The sequence below is a fragment of the Delphinapterus leucas genome, chromosome 21, assembly GCF_059928025.1.
Source record: "Delphinapterus leucas isolate spDelLeu-1000000601 "Yukka" chromosome 21, BTC_Dleu_Yukka2, whole genome shotgun sequence".
Lineage (NCBI taxonomy): Eukaryota > Metazoa > Chordata > Mammalia > Artiodactyla > Monodontidae > Delphinapterus > Delphinapterus leucas.
Genome location: NC_143149.1, coordinates 23,340,954 through 23,357,498, shown reverse-complemented (window position 1 = coordinate 23,357,498; position 16,545 = coordinate 23,340,954). Strand labels below are relative to the sequence as shown.

At 41.1% G+C, this 16,545-nt stretch overlaps 1 protein-coding gene and 1 pseudogene across 2 annotated transcripts in view; both read right to left on the bottom strand.

Annotated features, from left to right (window-relative positions):
• Positions 1 to 16,545, bottom strand: part of RBPMS (RNA binding protein, mRNA processing factor) — a 189,095-nt gene that overhangs the window by 143,736 nt on the left and 28,814 nt on the right. The gene's annotated exons all lie outside the window — the stretch shown is intronic.
• The window catches only part of LOC149744441 (uncharacterized), a 37,178-nt pseudogene that overhangs the window by 9,024 nt on the left and 11,609 nt on the right, over positions 1 to 16,545 (bottom strand).

Here is a 16,545-nt window from a genome sequence, read left to right as displayed (position 1 = left end):
TTAAGAGTCATCGCATCCGTGGTGACAGCTAATGGCCAAGCTGTTTACCATTTCCCTGGAAACCTTAATTCAGTTACTAATATCATCCCCAAAGCCATCCTGACCTTCCCTCTTCTCTCCGCAGGAAACTTAATAGGTCTCTTACTTGGTGCCCTCCCACTCTTGACAGCAGGCTCGGGCTCAGGCCCAGCTGGTGCCCTCAGCCCCGCTACCAAGATGGCAGCCGGAGGGGTTTCCCGCCACCAGAAGAGCAGCTGCACACCCGACACAGCTTCCGGCAGTGGGGACTGCTCTCCGGTGCCGCATGCATCAGTCCAAGGAAGAGAAAGGCAGACGGCAAACCGAGGGCCTAAGGGGCACCATCTTTAGCAAAACAGGAAGACTTCAGGGAAGACGGCAGAAGTAGGGAGAATGTAATTAAGATGAGAAGGCTGTGACCAGCCGGGAGGGTTTACAGAAACAAGATACAGTGCCACCAACGCCGCATTTGGGAGCTGCCAGAGTCAGAGGAAGCGAGAAGAGGGAAGAAAACCTTCAAGGGACACAGGACTGCTACAGAACGAAGGGAAAAAGGGAAAAAAGCGATGAGGACCTGGAAGTGCAGAGAATGAGAAAACGGTGTGAAGAATCTCAAGTGTTTTATTTCATTTTTTGGCTTAATTATGCCTATATCACCAGAGGGAACATTTGGCACAGTAAAGGTCCAAAAAGGTATCGTTCAAAATTAAGTCACTACTTGCTCTTAGTTCAGTAATTTCCCATGTTTTTCTATCCAAGTTACTTGTTTCTCTAATATGTGTAGTCTATAGGAGGCTGATCATGTTGTTGCTGATATGATTAAGAGGATACACGAATAAATAAACAGTACAGTGGAAAAACTCCCAAAACATTAGATTTTTTTTCTATTTCTGGAGGGTTCATTTTTTTCCACATTTAACAGCAAGGAGACAATCTTGATACTACCTAGCGTCTGTAACAGATAAACGACAGAAACTAGGCATTATGATGGAAAAAGTGAAACACTGGGGAGTTGAAGAGATCCACCACCTTATCCATCTTTCTAGACTGTTCAGTCTCTGGAACATTTCCATTCATGGGCAAGAAACATCCTAGTGCACTATGTACACCTGTTATTTGTAAACTCTATGACATGAATCATGCTTTCCCCACAATCTGGTCTACTGAACTTGACTTTTTTTTTCTATCAGCCTAATACCTGTGCCAAGTTTGAGGTCTGCAATTTTAGCTACACAATGTTCCACTGCTTTTTCTACCCTGGTTAAAAATTTCCCTACTGGTTTTGCTAAAAATCAAGAAGAAACAATATACCAGACCTATTAAAAGCAAGTTAAAGAACAATTTAAAACCCTAGCTTTTTAGAGTACACCCGAATCTCCTATTCGGGTACACTCAGGCACTCAAAAATTATTCGATCATTATGGTTAGTGTGAAAAATTGATAATTACTATAAAAAACGAAGCAAACAAAATAACAAGTGCTGCTGAAAATGAAGAAACTGGAACGCTTCTTCACCCTTAGTGGGAATGCAAATTGGTGTAGCTGCTATGGAAAACAGTACGGCAGTTCCTCAAAAAATTACACATAGAATCACCATATGATTCAACTATCCCACCTCGGGGTATATATCCGAAAGAACTGAAAACAGGATCTTGTAAAGGTATTTGCACACCCACGTTCATAGCAGCATAATCCACAATATATCCAGGAGGTGGAAGCCATCCAAATGCCCATCAACAAATGGGTGAACAAACAAAACAAAATGTGGTCTATACATACAATGGAATATTATTCCCCTTTAAAAAGGAAGGAAATCCTGTCACCTGCTACAACATGGATGAACCTGAGGACATTATGCTCAATGAAAAAAGCCAGTCACCAAAAGACATACTGTAGGACTCCACTCACACAGGATTACCTAAAGTAGACAGAAACAGAAAGTAGAATGGTGGCTGCCAGGGGCTGGAGGGAGGGGGGAAATGAGGAGTTGTTTAACAGGTACAGAGTTTCAGCTTTGTAAGAAAAAAAGTCCTGGAGATCTGTTGCATAACAACGTGAATATACTTAACATTACTGAACTGTACATTTAAAAATGGTTAAGACGGCAAATTTTGTGTTTTAACCACAATTTAAAATTTTTTTTAATTATATAAAAGAAGAAACAATTAGCAAGAGAGAAGCAAATTGAAGATTACCTCTACAGAAGAACTTTTTTCTTGTAACTTTCAGAATGTCAAAAGATTTCTAACAACATTCCTTTGAGACATTCACTGCAAGTCAGCCTATTTAAGGTTCTCTTAGGTCCTATTATAAAAGGTTCCTTGTAAACCACGAATCAGTGCCTCCACATCATTATGCTATCCTGAGAAAGGACTCCCAAAGGAGAAGGTATTGCTTTATGATTTATCAAAACTACTTTTAACTTCTTAGAAATTGCCGACTCAGGACTCCTCCAACTCAGCTGTAAGATTCGACAGGAAACACAGAAGAACACATCCTTTCCTCCTGGCTTTAGGATTAAAGTGATTTACTTTTAACTTACACACCCATAAAGTTTATCCCCCAAACATTATTTCACATTAGTGACTGATCACAGCTCACATTAACTTCAACTAAAATTAGGTCAAAATAACCACTAGTATTACAGTATCAGAGTATGTTTGACACTTCCGAGTAAATTCAGATATTCCCCCTCTACAAACAGACATTTCAAATAAGACCGTATCTTTCTATTTCTAGCTCTGTATATAAATACAGACTTGACATAGACAGTGGCACATCTACGCTATTTAATAATATATATCATTAATACAAAGGGAAAGAAAAACATAAAAAGGTAGAGTAGTATAGTCTGTACTTGAAATACCTCTCCCTTCACTCCACCCCCATGTGTTAGGATAAAGAAGTAAAATAATTTAATTCCAACTGCAGAAGTAAATGGTAATTCTTAATCCTCTGTGAAAGGTAATCAGCTACACCTTTTTTTTTCCGGCCGCACCATGTGGCTTGTGGGTTCTTAGTTCCCCAACCCAGGCCCTTGGCAGTGAGTGCAGAGTCCTAACCACCGGACTGCCAGGGAATTCCAGTTACACCCTTGCTTGAATAAGTGTTTCCTCTACCAAGTCACTTAGAAGTTTCAGGTAAAATGGCATTCTTGGCTGCTATCGTCTTCCCTACCCCTTGCAATAATGACCACCATCAACTTCTGGTTCCACGTACTGTCAGTCCACTTCACTGCACAGGTAGGACAGATGGGGCAAATCTACTTAGTTATACTCTGTATCTGATAAAGGTTATAATGACCACCCTAAAACTCGGGAAGAAGGGTAAGACTAGCAGTTGGCTCAGAAATTTTACAATTATTTAGAGAACCCTGTTGATTAGTTTTTATTTTAACAAAAGCCACTAGGTTATTTATCAGCAAGGGAAGAGGAAGATGGGAATGAATAGTAAGCAAATAAATATCTAAAATTGTGCTCCAAGACAAACGTCCATAATAGATAAACCATTTCCTAAGTAAAAACAACAGTTTATTTTTTTTTAAAGCACTCAGAGTTCAACACAAAATTCTTTTGAAGTGAACTTGCTTATCCAAACGGCAGGCTTTGATAATATCAATTTTAACGTTTGACCTATAATCCCAACAACTCCAGGTCAAACTGCTACACATATCATGACGAGGAGTATAAATGTATAAAGGTTCATTATTTATTCAATTCAAATGTTCTTACTTATTCAAATGTTCAAGAGACATTAAATCCCATGAGCAAGGATCTCTGCTAGTACAAAGTCCAATCGTATGAATTCAACACAATGAATCCATCTTTCTTTTGAAAACAAAAACACAAGCAAACCATAACTGCATGAAAAAATGTAAGGGCACCAGCAAGCTGTGGCAACCACATATCCCAGCCTTGGAGAAGCAGGGAAGCAGGATGACTGACATGTGCTGAGAAAGCTAATGTAGTCCTAAGTGACAGTGATGTTAGATAAAGGAATGTAATGGTGCCAACATGTTCTGCATAGAAGGACTGTACTCAGAGCACGAAATCCCATCTGAAGACTTCCCAGAGAAGAGCAAGCAGGTCAGGAAATCAACTAGAAACTATGGCATATAAAAATGGTTGAACAAAGTAGAGATGTTTATCCTGAAGGGAAAAATACAAGGCTCAGGAGAAATTTGACAGCACATTTAAAATATTTACAGCTGCCCTGTACAAGGAGTAGGTTAATTATGTTGTCATCCAACTAGGCAGGAATAGTACTGAGCATGGAAGTCACAGCTCTAGGAGTGCAGAACCACGGAAACTGTCCCTATTAAAATGGGCTACCTTGGAGAATAGAAAGCTCCTGGCAGCAGGAAATGTTTAAAGTGTTCAGAAAAGTGAAAAGAAAACCTGGAGTAATTACTTTTCCAAACCTCTAAACATCTTCTGGTGCCAGGAGCTTTCTATTCTCCAAGGTAGTCTGTTTTACTATGAACAATTATTTTCAAAGAAAAATGGGGATAATTATTGGAAATAACTAAATTCCAAATAAGGACTTAAGGAAATGTCAGAAAAATTGTTGCTCCTTCCCTGAATTTATCCATATTCCAAACATTTTTTCTATCTTGAATCAATATATCACTGACTTAAATAATCTAACCAAAGACTGTTTTTCTCCCAGTCACCAACTTACCTTTGAAACCTCTTCAAGATTATTCCTGATATAGTCTTCCCTAACTCATCACTCCACCACCACACACACACAACCGCACACAGACTGTGCACATATCCCCATTGGCTGCTGTCTCTTTAATCTGTGTATATCATCAACACAGTACTCACGGTCCCATAAGGATTACTGACATGAACAGAATTCCAAGTTACAGCAAAGACTTTGAATTTAGAAAGTCATGTACCATAAAGTACTAGTACTACTCAATTAGAAAGGTCTATGAAATTTATGAAAGAATTAAGTAAATCAAAAAGCTATGCACCTTATATCCAGAGAAAACAATAACTCGAAAGGGTACATGTGCCCTGCAGACACACGTTCACTGCAGCAGTATTTACAATAGCCAAGACATGGAAGCAACCTAAATGTCCATCGACAGATGAATGGAAAGAGAAGATGTGGTACGTACACGTACATGCACGCACACACACACACACACACACACGAATACTACTCAGCCATAAAAAAGAATGAAATAATGCCATTTGCAGCAACATGGATCTAGAGATTATACTAAGTTAAGGTAGTCAGACAGAGATAGACAAATATCATATGGTATCACTTATATGTGCAATCTAAAAAAAAATGATACAAATTATTTACAAAATGACTTACAAACACAGAAAACAAACTTATGGCTACCACAGGGGAAAGGTGGGGGGGATGGATAAATTAGGAATTTGGGAGTAACATATACACGCTATTATATATAAAACAGATAAACAAGGACCTGCTATATAGCACAGGGAACTATACTCAATATTTTGTAATAACCTACATGGGGAAAGAATCTGAAAAAGAATACGTGTGTCTATATAATTATATGTATAAAACAATCACTGTGCTGTATACCTGAAGCTAACAGAACATTGTACATTGACTATACTTCAATAAAAAATTATTTTTAAAAAAGCAATGCACCTAAAAAGACGGCCAGAGAGCATGTGTTCCAACTTGACACCTTCACAAGGAGTTAGCAACCACTTGGATGGTATGGATATGTGTCTTCTTTGGACATGTGTCCTTTAGAAACATGTTTTAGGATCTTCTTCATTTTCAGCCTTGCTTAGATTGTAAATTTCTTAAGGACAGAGAGGTCTTCCTTTCCCTGTCCCACAAAAGCCCTCCTTAGGAGCTGGTTAAATGAAATTCCATAAACTGCTCACAAATAGAAAGCTTACACTTGGAGAACTAAATTGTGTGATAGTGTGTCTGTGTGTGTGTGTGTGTGTGTGTGATGAGGAATTATTATTTTTGAAAATCTGGTAGAATGAAACACAAAGTTCTTTTTTTCTGTTCTTAGTGGAGAGAAGAGACCACTGATAGTAACTCCCTTACCTCCAACTCTCATGTAATAATCCCTGATACACCTGATTTCCTAAGAGTTGAGGAAACTAAAAGCTCCCAGAGTTCTAGTACTGGGTTTAGCACCAATCACAGAATTCAGAGTTAGAAGGTAACTTACAGACCATCCAGTGTAGCTCCCTCACTTCACTGCTTAGAAAAGTCATGATGCAGGACTCTATAAAGAGTTTTTTCCCTTTTCCTTTTTAAACCACAAACCAAATATGGGCTCACTCACCTCACAGAAGTCACTGCATTGGTTTAGGACCACCTGAGACTCATGACTGCTCACTTTATTCTTGAAGTAACCCACACTTGGAAGTCATCTCTTAGATAACATGGGTACAATGACAGGTCTTACGTATACCATGGCAAAAATCAGAACACGGGCGTTCTAGGTCAAGTTGATAATTATAATAATAATGACTCAATTATAATAAGAATAGCTATCATTTCATAAACTCCGGCTATACTTAGTTGATTCAATCCTATGCATACAATCTCTCAGGTACTCATCTCAATGATCCTGCTACGGCAGATAGAACCACCCGATTTACCCATGAGGCTCATTATGCCCAAAGACAACACCTCAAAGTGCAGAGTCTGGATTTAAACCCAGGCCTGTCTGACTTCAAAGCCTGTGCATTCTCTGCTGTGCCACTTTAAATACTGTCTTGCAGTTCCTCAGAGCCGTTGCAGTTCTCTAGGACGTTTCCAAGTGTTCAGAAAGGCATACACAATAAAAAGTGGTCTGGTTCGTTGCAACAAGCAAGGGCTTAGAAGCCAGGCCCACCAGGCTTAAGAGTGCTGATACCATCGCTCACTGGCTCTGAATAACCAGGGCACATAGAATAGAGAGGTATTATGAGAAGCTTAACGGCAAATTTTAAGAAATGAAGTCTTACTGAATTAAAGTTATTCATAAATCATCGCCCTTAAAATTCACAGGATTGGATGGAACCCGATAAATCATTCCAAACAATGTATGACAACCCTAGAAAGAAAAATCTCACCCCTCCCCAAAAAAAAGGTATTTTAAAATCCAAACATAAGAGAACTCTGTATTTTGCCTCCCTTGTGGGTGTTTATTTTGTTTCACAATTAAGTGGCCACTGGAAGAATAAGTTTTTTCAAAGTTCTGGAAAGTCATCTTAAATTAGGCCCTGGAAAGAAATGGAATCTCTTTTAGTAATGACTCTTGTTTTCTTTGAAAGTTCATGTTTGGGTCAGCCAAGTTGTAAACGGTAAAACTATATTGCTGGGTTGTTATTCAAGTTTGGGGGTTGGGTGGGGATGAGGCCGCTAGCTATTTGGATCACTGTAGGACAGCTTATCTGGTTTCTATACTGAAAGAAGGGTCTATTCTTAGGCAAAAGACATCATCATTTTAGAGAAGCAGAAGCGTGCATTGGATTCCTGTTGAACAATCCGCATGGGAAGACTCCAGAAAAGTCTCTCTCTCTCCAAATAAAAGCTGTCTTCAGAGCTTGTGTGATTTTTCTTGAGTCAATGGAATGTCTAGGCTAAAGGGTTCTTCTTTTGTTGTTTTCCTATGTTGCAATATAGCCAGATAGAAAACAATTGTGTAAGGATTTTTTCCCCATTTATTTATTCTTTGCCTTGTTATAACAAGAATAAAGCCACGAATACTAACAAATAACTGAAACTACCGCTATGTTACGAATGAGCCAGAAGCTGTATTTGGGGTTTTTGGGTTTTTTTGTTTTTTTGCGGTACGCGGGCCTCTCACTGCTGTGGCCTCTCCCGTTGCGGAGCACAGGCTCCGGACGCGCAGGCTCAGCGGCCATGGCTCACGGGGGCAGCCGCTCCGCGGCATGTGGGATCTTCCCAGACCGGGGCACGAACCCGCGTCCCCTGCATCGGCAGGTGGACCCTCAACCACTGCGCCACCAGGGAAGCCCTGTATTTGGTTTTATTACAATAGCTATTACCCTGAACTTAAACTGTTAGTCATATGACTAATATGCAAACCACACTCTCACGCTCTATTAATGAAGCCTATCTGATTTTAATATTACCCTCTGCTTTTAATACAACTACCTTCATGGACGTACTCATCGCAGTCATAGGAGCAAAGGAAGTGGTGTCGGTGATAGGAATGCAAAACAGGTAAGTGACACAAGTTAAAGCAACACTCCTCAATGGATAAAAAACATTTCACTCCAAGGAAGGTTAAAGTAGCCCTTGGCACCAACATCCTCAAGGGACATCAAAAGAAGTCATGAGCAGCACCTCTGTAGTCAGTACTGTCAGCACCAGATCAGAGGTCCTGGTGAAGATTTCTTGCTTAAGGGTAAAAATTCATAATAATAATAATGCAAATGAGATGCAGGGCTAACTTGTCTACAGTTTTTCATCTAACCAAAGACTGAGGACACCTCATCAAAAGGGTGAAAAATCATTACTTTTTTTTTTTTTTTTGGTACGCGGGCCTCTCACTGTTGTGGCCTCTCCCGTTGCAGAGTACAGGCTCCGGACGCACAGGCTCAGCGGCCATGGCTCACGGGCCCAGCCGCTCCGCGGCATGTGGGATCCTCCCGGACCGGGGCACAAACCCGTGTCCCCTGCATCAGCAGGCAGACTCTCAACCACTGCGCCACCAGGGAAGCCTAAAAATCATTACTTTTTGACCAGAGAGTCAGTTTCAACAACTATAGGCTAATCTGTCAAATTAAAGTTTGGTTCTAAAGAAAAGTGATCTTTGGGACGTTAAATAAAAAATTTTAAAACTCCTTTCTTGACAATAGAACTGTATGATCAGTAATACGTATACTGATGAGCACCCTTATTCAATGAGAGAAGAGAGATGAGATGAATGGAGTAGGCCTTGCTCATTTTAAAACCACTTTCACTTATATATTAAAAGTAAATCATAGGGGGCTTCCCTGGTGGAGCAGTGGTTGAGAGTCCGCCTGCCGATGCAGGGGACACGGGTTCGTGCCCCGGTCCGGGAAGATCTCACATGCCGCAGAGCGCCTGGGCCCGTGAGCCATGGCCGCTGAGCCTGCGCGTCCGGAGCCTGTGCTCCGCAACGGGAGAGGCCACAACAGTGAGAGGCCCGCGTACCGCAAACAAACAAACAAACAAAAAAGTAAATCATAGGGACTTCCCTGGTGGCACAGTGGATAAGACTCCACGCTCCCAATGCAGGGGGCCTGTGTTCCATCCCTGGTCAGGGAACTAGATCCCAAATGCCACAACTGAGGAGCCTGAGAGCTGCAACTAAGACCCGGTGCAACGGACAAAAAAAAAAAGTGTTCATTAAAAAAAGTAAATCATACCCACAAATATTTATCCTCCCGCATTGTCATTATCTGCTTTACTTTTCATCATTTTCACTAAGAAAATGGCCTTTTTGTCTTTAAATTTCAGCAGCTTACACAGTGCCAAGCACATGGTAGACACTTAATATATCTTTTTGGAGTAAGTGAACTATAAGAGATAGGTATTTTTAAAATTCATAGCACTTTCACCCATATCTCAAGAAAAGTAAGTGAATATGAGGCAGAGGCTATAATTTTGGCCTTTAGGAGAAACTACTAAATAGGGTGTTAGTACGTGTCTCTCAAAGATATCCAGACATGAGAATATCTCAGACATGTATAAAAGGATTGTTGCATGATTATTCTACCTTCTCCAATTAGTAACTGAGATAGCTACCAAGAAATCAAACACTAGTCTCTTCATATAACACTTAAATACCACTAATTTTTTAAATGCTGTCATTTTGTAGCAGGAGGTATTATGGTGATAGAACCGTTTTGTATTTTGACTGTGTTCATACATACCTACATATGTGATAAAATTTAGAAAACTAAGTATAAACACACAACAAGTATAACTGGTAAAATCTGAATCATGTCAGTGGATTAGAGCAATGTCAGTTTTTTGGTTGAGATATCAGATTTTATACTGCAGTTATGCAAGATGTATCACTGGGAGAAACTAGGTGTAGGGTACATGGGGATCTCTCTGTATTATTTCTCACAACTGCATGTGAATCTACATAACAGTACATCGTGTGCCTTGGAATAACCCTTATGAGGCAACAGTGTCAGGCTGCAATCCCCAGCATTCATTAATAGAAAAGGAATATCGAGAATACCAATTTAACAATTGCAGTGAATTAATCGGTCCTTATTAAACTACATCTTGAATACAGTGTCTCCAGGAAAACCAGGAAAAAAAAGCCCAAAACACAAAAAACTTAAATCCATTAGTCAATGAAAAGTACCGCTTTGTTGCTTGTGTTGGGTACCAGAGCACATCAGTGGCATTACTGTAAGGGACAAGGATTAGGTCTTGCACCACTAATACGCGTATGGTAAATTATCCAACTGCTGTGTGACTTGCCGGGCTGAGGTTGAACAGAGTCTCTCTACCTGCTCTTACCTTTATTGACCAAAAAACAAAAGAAAATATGGATTTCTGGTGCTTGGGAAACGTCAGGTTGTTTAAAAGAGTGGGAGAGGGCTTCCCTGGTGGCGCAGTGGTTGAGAGTCCGCCTGCCGATGCAGGGGACACGGGTTTGTGCCCCGGTCCGGGAAGATCCCACATGCCGCGGAGCGGCTGGGCCCGTGAGCCATGGCCGCTGAGCCTGCGCGTCCGGAGCCTGCGAGTCCGGAGCCTGTGCTCCGCAACGGGAGAGGCCGCAACAGTGAGAGGCCCGCCCACCGCCAAAAAAAAAAAAAAAAGAAAAGAGTGGGAGAAAATGCTGCACGTGTGGATGGGAATCATTCTGTGTTTTTGTTGTGGTAGTGGTTGTTTCTTTGTTTTTAATTCATTACTTTAAGCTCTATTCAAATAAATTATATTTTTAAAAAATGCTGTCATTATTGCATTTCTGTTCATTGATATGACATACTTTGTAATGTACTTTAGGGGAATGGGTCAAGTTATTCAACAACTCACCAAAAGATTAGTTCTCTTTATAAGATCTGAAAAATGTGCCAAACAAGTGCATTTCAGGGATATACACCATGAAGCCTCTTCTTTGTTTTCACCTCTCAAATATCTTATTCCACGTAAAGCAGAGAACGATCAAGACATGCAACTTGTTGTTTCTTATAGAAATACTACAGGTATAGAGCAATAAGTATGATTCTCTCTATACTGCCAACAGTGGCAAAGGGACTTGTGCGATTTCATATTTTTTAAATTTGCCAAGTTTGTGTGTAGATTATATAACCAGTTACAAACAAAAATATTGTTCTATGAATCAAGTTACTAGGGATAGGGCATTTAATTTACAAATTACTGTGATTCAATTTCTTCTAAAAGCACTTTCCCCTCCCCCTCTTTCACTTTAAAAATAGTTTAAAATTCACAAATTGACCTACATTTTGAAAAAGGAAACAACAGCAAATGTATACCACTTTTTAAAGCATGGAAACCTGGAGATAACAGTACCATTTATTGGGCTGCCGAGTTTAGAAACTACGTAGACACCAAGAAGCCAAAACATGAAGGAAAACAACTTCAAGAAATTAATGAAAGGGATCTTGCTGGGTAACCTGAGGCCCCAATTGCTAAGGATGTATTGAGACCTACTGTAACTGATTAAACTTTGACTACGAAATAAGATTATAAACTTTTTATATTTCACTACAAAAACTGGGGGACATGTATATCAATCACTGGATGATGTGGTTAAGGCTTGCAACACTGTCATTTGCTTAATTGTTTTGTTTTTTTAAAAGGGAAAAACTAAATACCCTTCCAGGAGGCCTGGATTTCACAGCTTTTAATTTAGGCATAATTTAGTTTTGAAAGCACAGAGAAGATACTGCCTGGGGAGTCCAGGAAGACTTTCTAGAAGCAAGGTGTGTGCTCGAAGGCAGAAAGGCGGTCCTGCACAGAGAGCATGGGCACTCCAGCAGCCCCTCACCCCGCGCCAGCCACATGGCCATCCATGTGACTCCACGTGAGGGCTGATGGCATAGACCCATCCCACATCCAGACACAATGTTATATGGCAAATCAAGCCACTTTTTTGGACCTCAGTTTCCTTACTTCTGAAAGGAGAAAAGCCTAGACTAGCAACGTTCCTTCCAGTTCTAAAACAGGATTATTACATTTATGACTTTAACATCATGTCTCCATCCTACCTACAAATAAAACACACACAGGAAAAAACTCCAATGACATTTTTTTCTCACCACCTTTGACCTGTCTTAGAAGCAGAAGCCAATGCTTTTGTGATTAAGTGTTACTTATGAATTCCCACAGGGCTGAATGTCACTGGTGGGGCTAAACATGGTGGTGACCCGCTCCATTTCCCAAAGCCTACTAGGGCTGCTCTGAAAGTGATGTGAAAAACACAAGGTTGTGAACACATTTAAACTGTATATTAAAAGTGTGCATTTCCTTAAAAAAAAAAAAAAGTCTTATATTCCCACAGTATCTACTTTTTTTTAATCTTTATTTTATATTGGAGTACAGTTGATTAACAATGACGTGTTAGTTACAGGTGTACAGCAAAGTGACTCAGTTATACCCATACAAGTAACCATTCTTTTTCAAATTCTTTTCCCATTTAGGTTATTACAGAATATTGAGTCAAGTTCCCTGTGCTGTACAGTAGGTCCTTGTTGGTTATCTGTTTAAAATGTAGTAGTGTGTACATGTCAATCCCAAACTCCCAGTCTATCCCTCCCTCCCCCGCTTTCGCCCTGGTAACCATAAGTTCGTCCTCTGAAGTCTCCCACAGTACCTACTTCTAAGTGCTTTAAAGCCCTTTCATAGATCACAGTTAACATTAATACAAAGAGATGGGTGGTAGACTGAAAGTACGGTGTCCTACCAAGCCTCTTGGGGTGCCCTACAAATGTTAGATTGATTTATTTGATCTGTGCTGGTATTTAAACTTGGACAATACAGAATCGACTAAATTTCTTGAAATGTTATCTCCAATTATGGCTGGATTACTTGGAGTTTTTCATTCACTCAATAATATTACAGCTTAATGCTATGATTAATCATGATGTTTAACATTTGCTGACTATTGTGTGCCAGACACAATATGCATTGATTCACGTCTCTCTGTCCACCCTTCCCCAGAAGCCTACAGATGTGGAAACCGAGGCACAAAGAGACGGAAGTCATTTCCTCACAAGGTCACAAAGTCAGAATCTGAATTCCGGCATCCTAACCCCACAGCCTACCTGTTTAGACGCTGGATGGCAAACATACCTAGCACCTAACACCGTTCGGGGTGATCAAGATGATTAAGACAAGTGCTTGGTTTACAGGCAGTGGAGCCTGCCAAACATATAAAAAATAATTACAACATATCGTGTGTGTGCTGTAACCCAGGCCTTTAAAAATTGCTATGGCAACGCAGTGGAGAGAGGGGCCTGCTGGGGGAGCTCAGCAAGACTTCCACCTGAGCTGGGCCCTGAAAGATGAGCACACATTCCTGGGGTGCAGGAAGGATGGAAGGGCATTCCAGGTGGAGAACAACGTGTGCCAAGGTACATAAAGGTGAGTGAGCGCAGGGAATCCAGTGTGGCGTGAGGGGACAGAGGGCACGGCTGCAACGGGGAGAGTTTCCAGGCTCGCTCACTGAACCCCTTTCTGCCTCAGTTCCTACAGGGCTAATGGTGGCTAGAAAGCAGGGTCCACTTGACAGTTGTCTCCTACAGGGATAGTATCTGGTGGAGTTTGAAGGAATGTTTTTTCTTCCCTTCTGAGATTCACTTCCCAGAGACAGGAAGACTTTAAAAAACAAATGGTCCTGGGGTGCAAGCAAGAATGTATGTGTAAACTAACCAGTTAGCTGAATTTTAGAGCCAGGAAGGCAAAAGATGGCACACATATGGGGAGGGGCGGTAAGTGGCTCCCATGATGAATTTCCAAATACGGTCTGTGGCCCTTAAGGGGTTATGAACAAAGGGGTGTGTGTGTGTCTGTGTGTGTTTTCTGGGGAGAGTACCCACAGGTTTCACCAGATTGTCAAAGGGATCAATGACCCCCAAAATCAACAATCACTGCTTTCAAGCAGGCCAGACCTCCCTGCAACTTATAACACCTGGGGCAACCCTAAGACACCGTAAGTTAAAAAAGAAAATCAGGGCTTCCCTGGGGGCGCAGTGGTTGAGAGTCCGCCTGCCGACGCAGGGGACACGGGTTCGTGCCCCGATCCGGGAAGATCCCACATGCCGCGGAGCGGCTGGGCCCGTGAGCCATGGCCGCTGAGCCTGGGCATCCAGAGCCTGTGCTCCGCAACGGGAGAGGCCACAACGGTGAGACGCCCACGTTCCACAAAAAAAAAAAAGAAAATCAGTGCAAGCAAAATGAGAAAGTACCCCTGGCCTCTTGTGCCTTACTTGAAACGCTGACAAACACTTTAGCTTAAGGCTCTGTTCAAAAGGCCTTTAAGATCTGAGATAGTTATGTTTGCCTAACTTTATTCAGGTCCCATTATGCAAGCCTGCCACCTATTCAGGACCCCAAATGTTCATGATTTACCGATAAGGTAAAAACTCTCCAATTTGTAATCTAATTCTCCTAAGAAAACCTGCTCTCTGAAGAAATCCAAGAAGCTGGATTCACAGGCCAGGTACTTAATTAACTTCTCTAAACTAATATTTAAAAGAAAACTTAAAAATAAACCACACCTCAGTGAGACTCACTCTTAATTTTCTACCACAAGATTAAAAGGATGACTGCCCCCTGAGGAATAATAATCACCAAGGAATCCGAACACAAGAAAGCTTATTTGCAGACTGGTGACGGGGTCCCCTGGTGGAACGTGAACATTGCTAACCCAGCATCTGTCATCATGGTCACATCTTACATCACCAGCGTTTCAACATATCACGATTCTTCCATTGTCAGCATTTATTCTATTTCTGTTCAGCTCCATGCTGCTTTCTTTAAAGCAGTGCATAGGCCAAGGGAACAGAAGCAACTTTTCATGAAAGACACAGAAAGAGAGACACGCCTTTGGGCACTCAGATGCTGGGCAGCAAGGAGCAGAGTGGTGCTTAAGAAGAGCGGTGCTGGGGGCTTCCCTGGTGGCGCAGTGGTTGAGAGTCTGCCTGCCGATGCAGGGGACACGGGTTCGTGCCCCAGTCCGGGAAGATCCCACATGCTGCAGAGCGGCTGGGCCAGTGAGCCATGGCCACTGAGCCTGCGCGTCCGGAGCCTGTGTTCCGCAACGGGAGAGGCCACAACAGTGAGAGGCCCGCGTACTGCAAAAAAAATTTTTTTTAATTAAAAAAAATTAAAAAGAAGAGCAGTGCTGGAGTCAACAGCTCCCTGGGTTCGATGCCAGCCTTCTCACGAAGCTGTGCAAGCTCGGGCAAGTTACCTGCCCTCTCTGTGGTTTCTTTACCTATAAAATGGGGATCATAGTTGTATTTCCTCATAGGATTGTTATGAGAACTCAGTAAGTTAACGTTCGTAAGACGTTTAGAACGGCGTCTGGCAACTAGTGTTTGATGAATACACTAAATCTTACCAAAATTCCTTGGCTAAGGAAACTAGCTGTTTCAACAAAACCGAGAAAGAAAAGCCACGTTTGGTAACATGCCAATATCCAGGTTAACACGCCCTCTGTTCACTGTGAAATAAAACACCAAAATAACCACTACAAGTGCAAATACTTTAAGTCTCCATGAAACAAAAACTATTTGTAAAAAGAAACATTTAGAAATCGGAAAATCAATCTAAGTTAAAGAGACATTTATTGAGCTACTACCACATGTTAATCGCTGTGCTAGATGCTGGTGATAAAGAAATTAAAATTACTCTACATATACGTCTTTAAATCCCAGGAGCAGAGACTACTGAGAGAGTAGGATTCATGCTTTTATCCACTGCAATATATTGAGAAGTAAGCCTTAACTTTTGAAAGAAAACAAATTTCTACCCAAGTAATAATGGAGTAGTGTTATTATTTAATTATGGGCTAACGCTCTTGTTGGGTATGTACGTTTTCTCCAGAAACATACCGCAGGAGTGTCAAAAATTTTGGAAACAACCATATTTCCAGGGACAGAGTATGATGATGTAATTGTTACTGTAGCATTAATTGCTTTTTTACCTTAAAGTTTACTAAGAATTAAAAATAAGATCCTTTCTAGGACAAGCTCTGTGCCAGACACTCTGCCACATGTTTTACACACAAGACCACCTTACAGTTCCACGAAGTAGATATTACCATCATTTTCTTAAAAATAGATGAACTATGGTTTAGAAAGGTTAAAGGTCACCCAGCCAAGAGAAGAAACACACCATGAACCTAGTTATGCATCTAACCTAACTGAACCCGAAGTAAGTGATTTTTAATTAAATTTTCTGTGTCACAAAAGCTGGGCTTATTGGCTGATTTCTCCATAACCTGTCCTCATCCCACTTCTCAATGATAACCCCCTTCCAAATAAATAATAATAGCAGCTTTGTACTTGTTGAGCACATATTTACATTCTAATGAGGCAT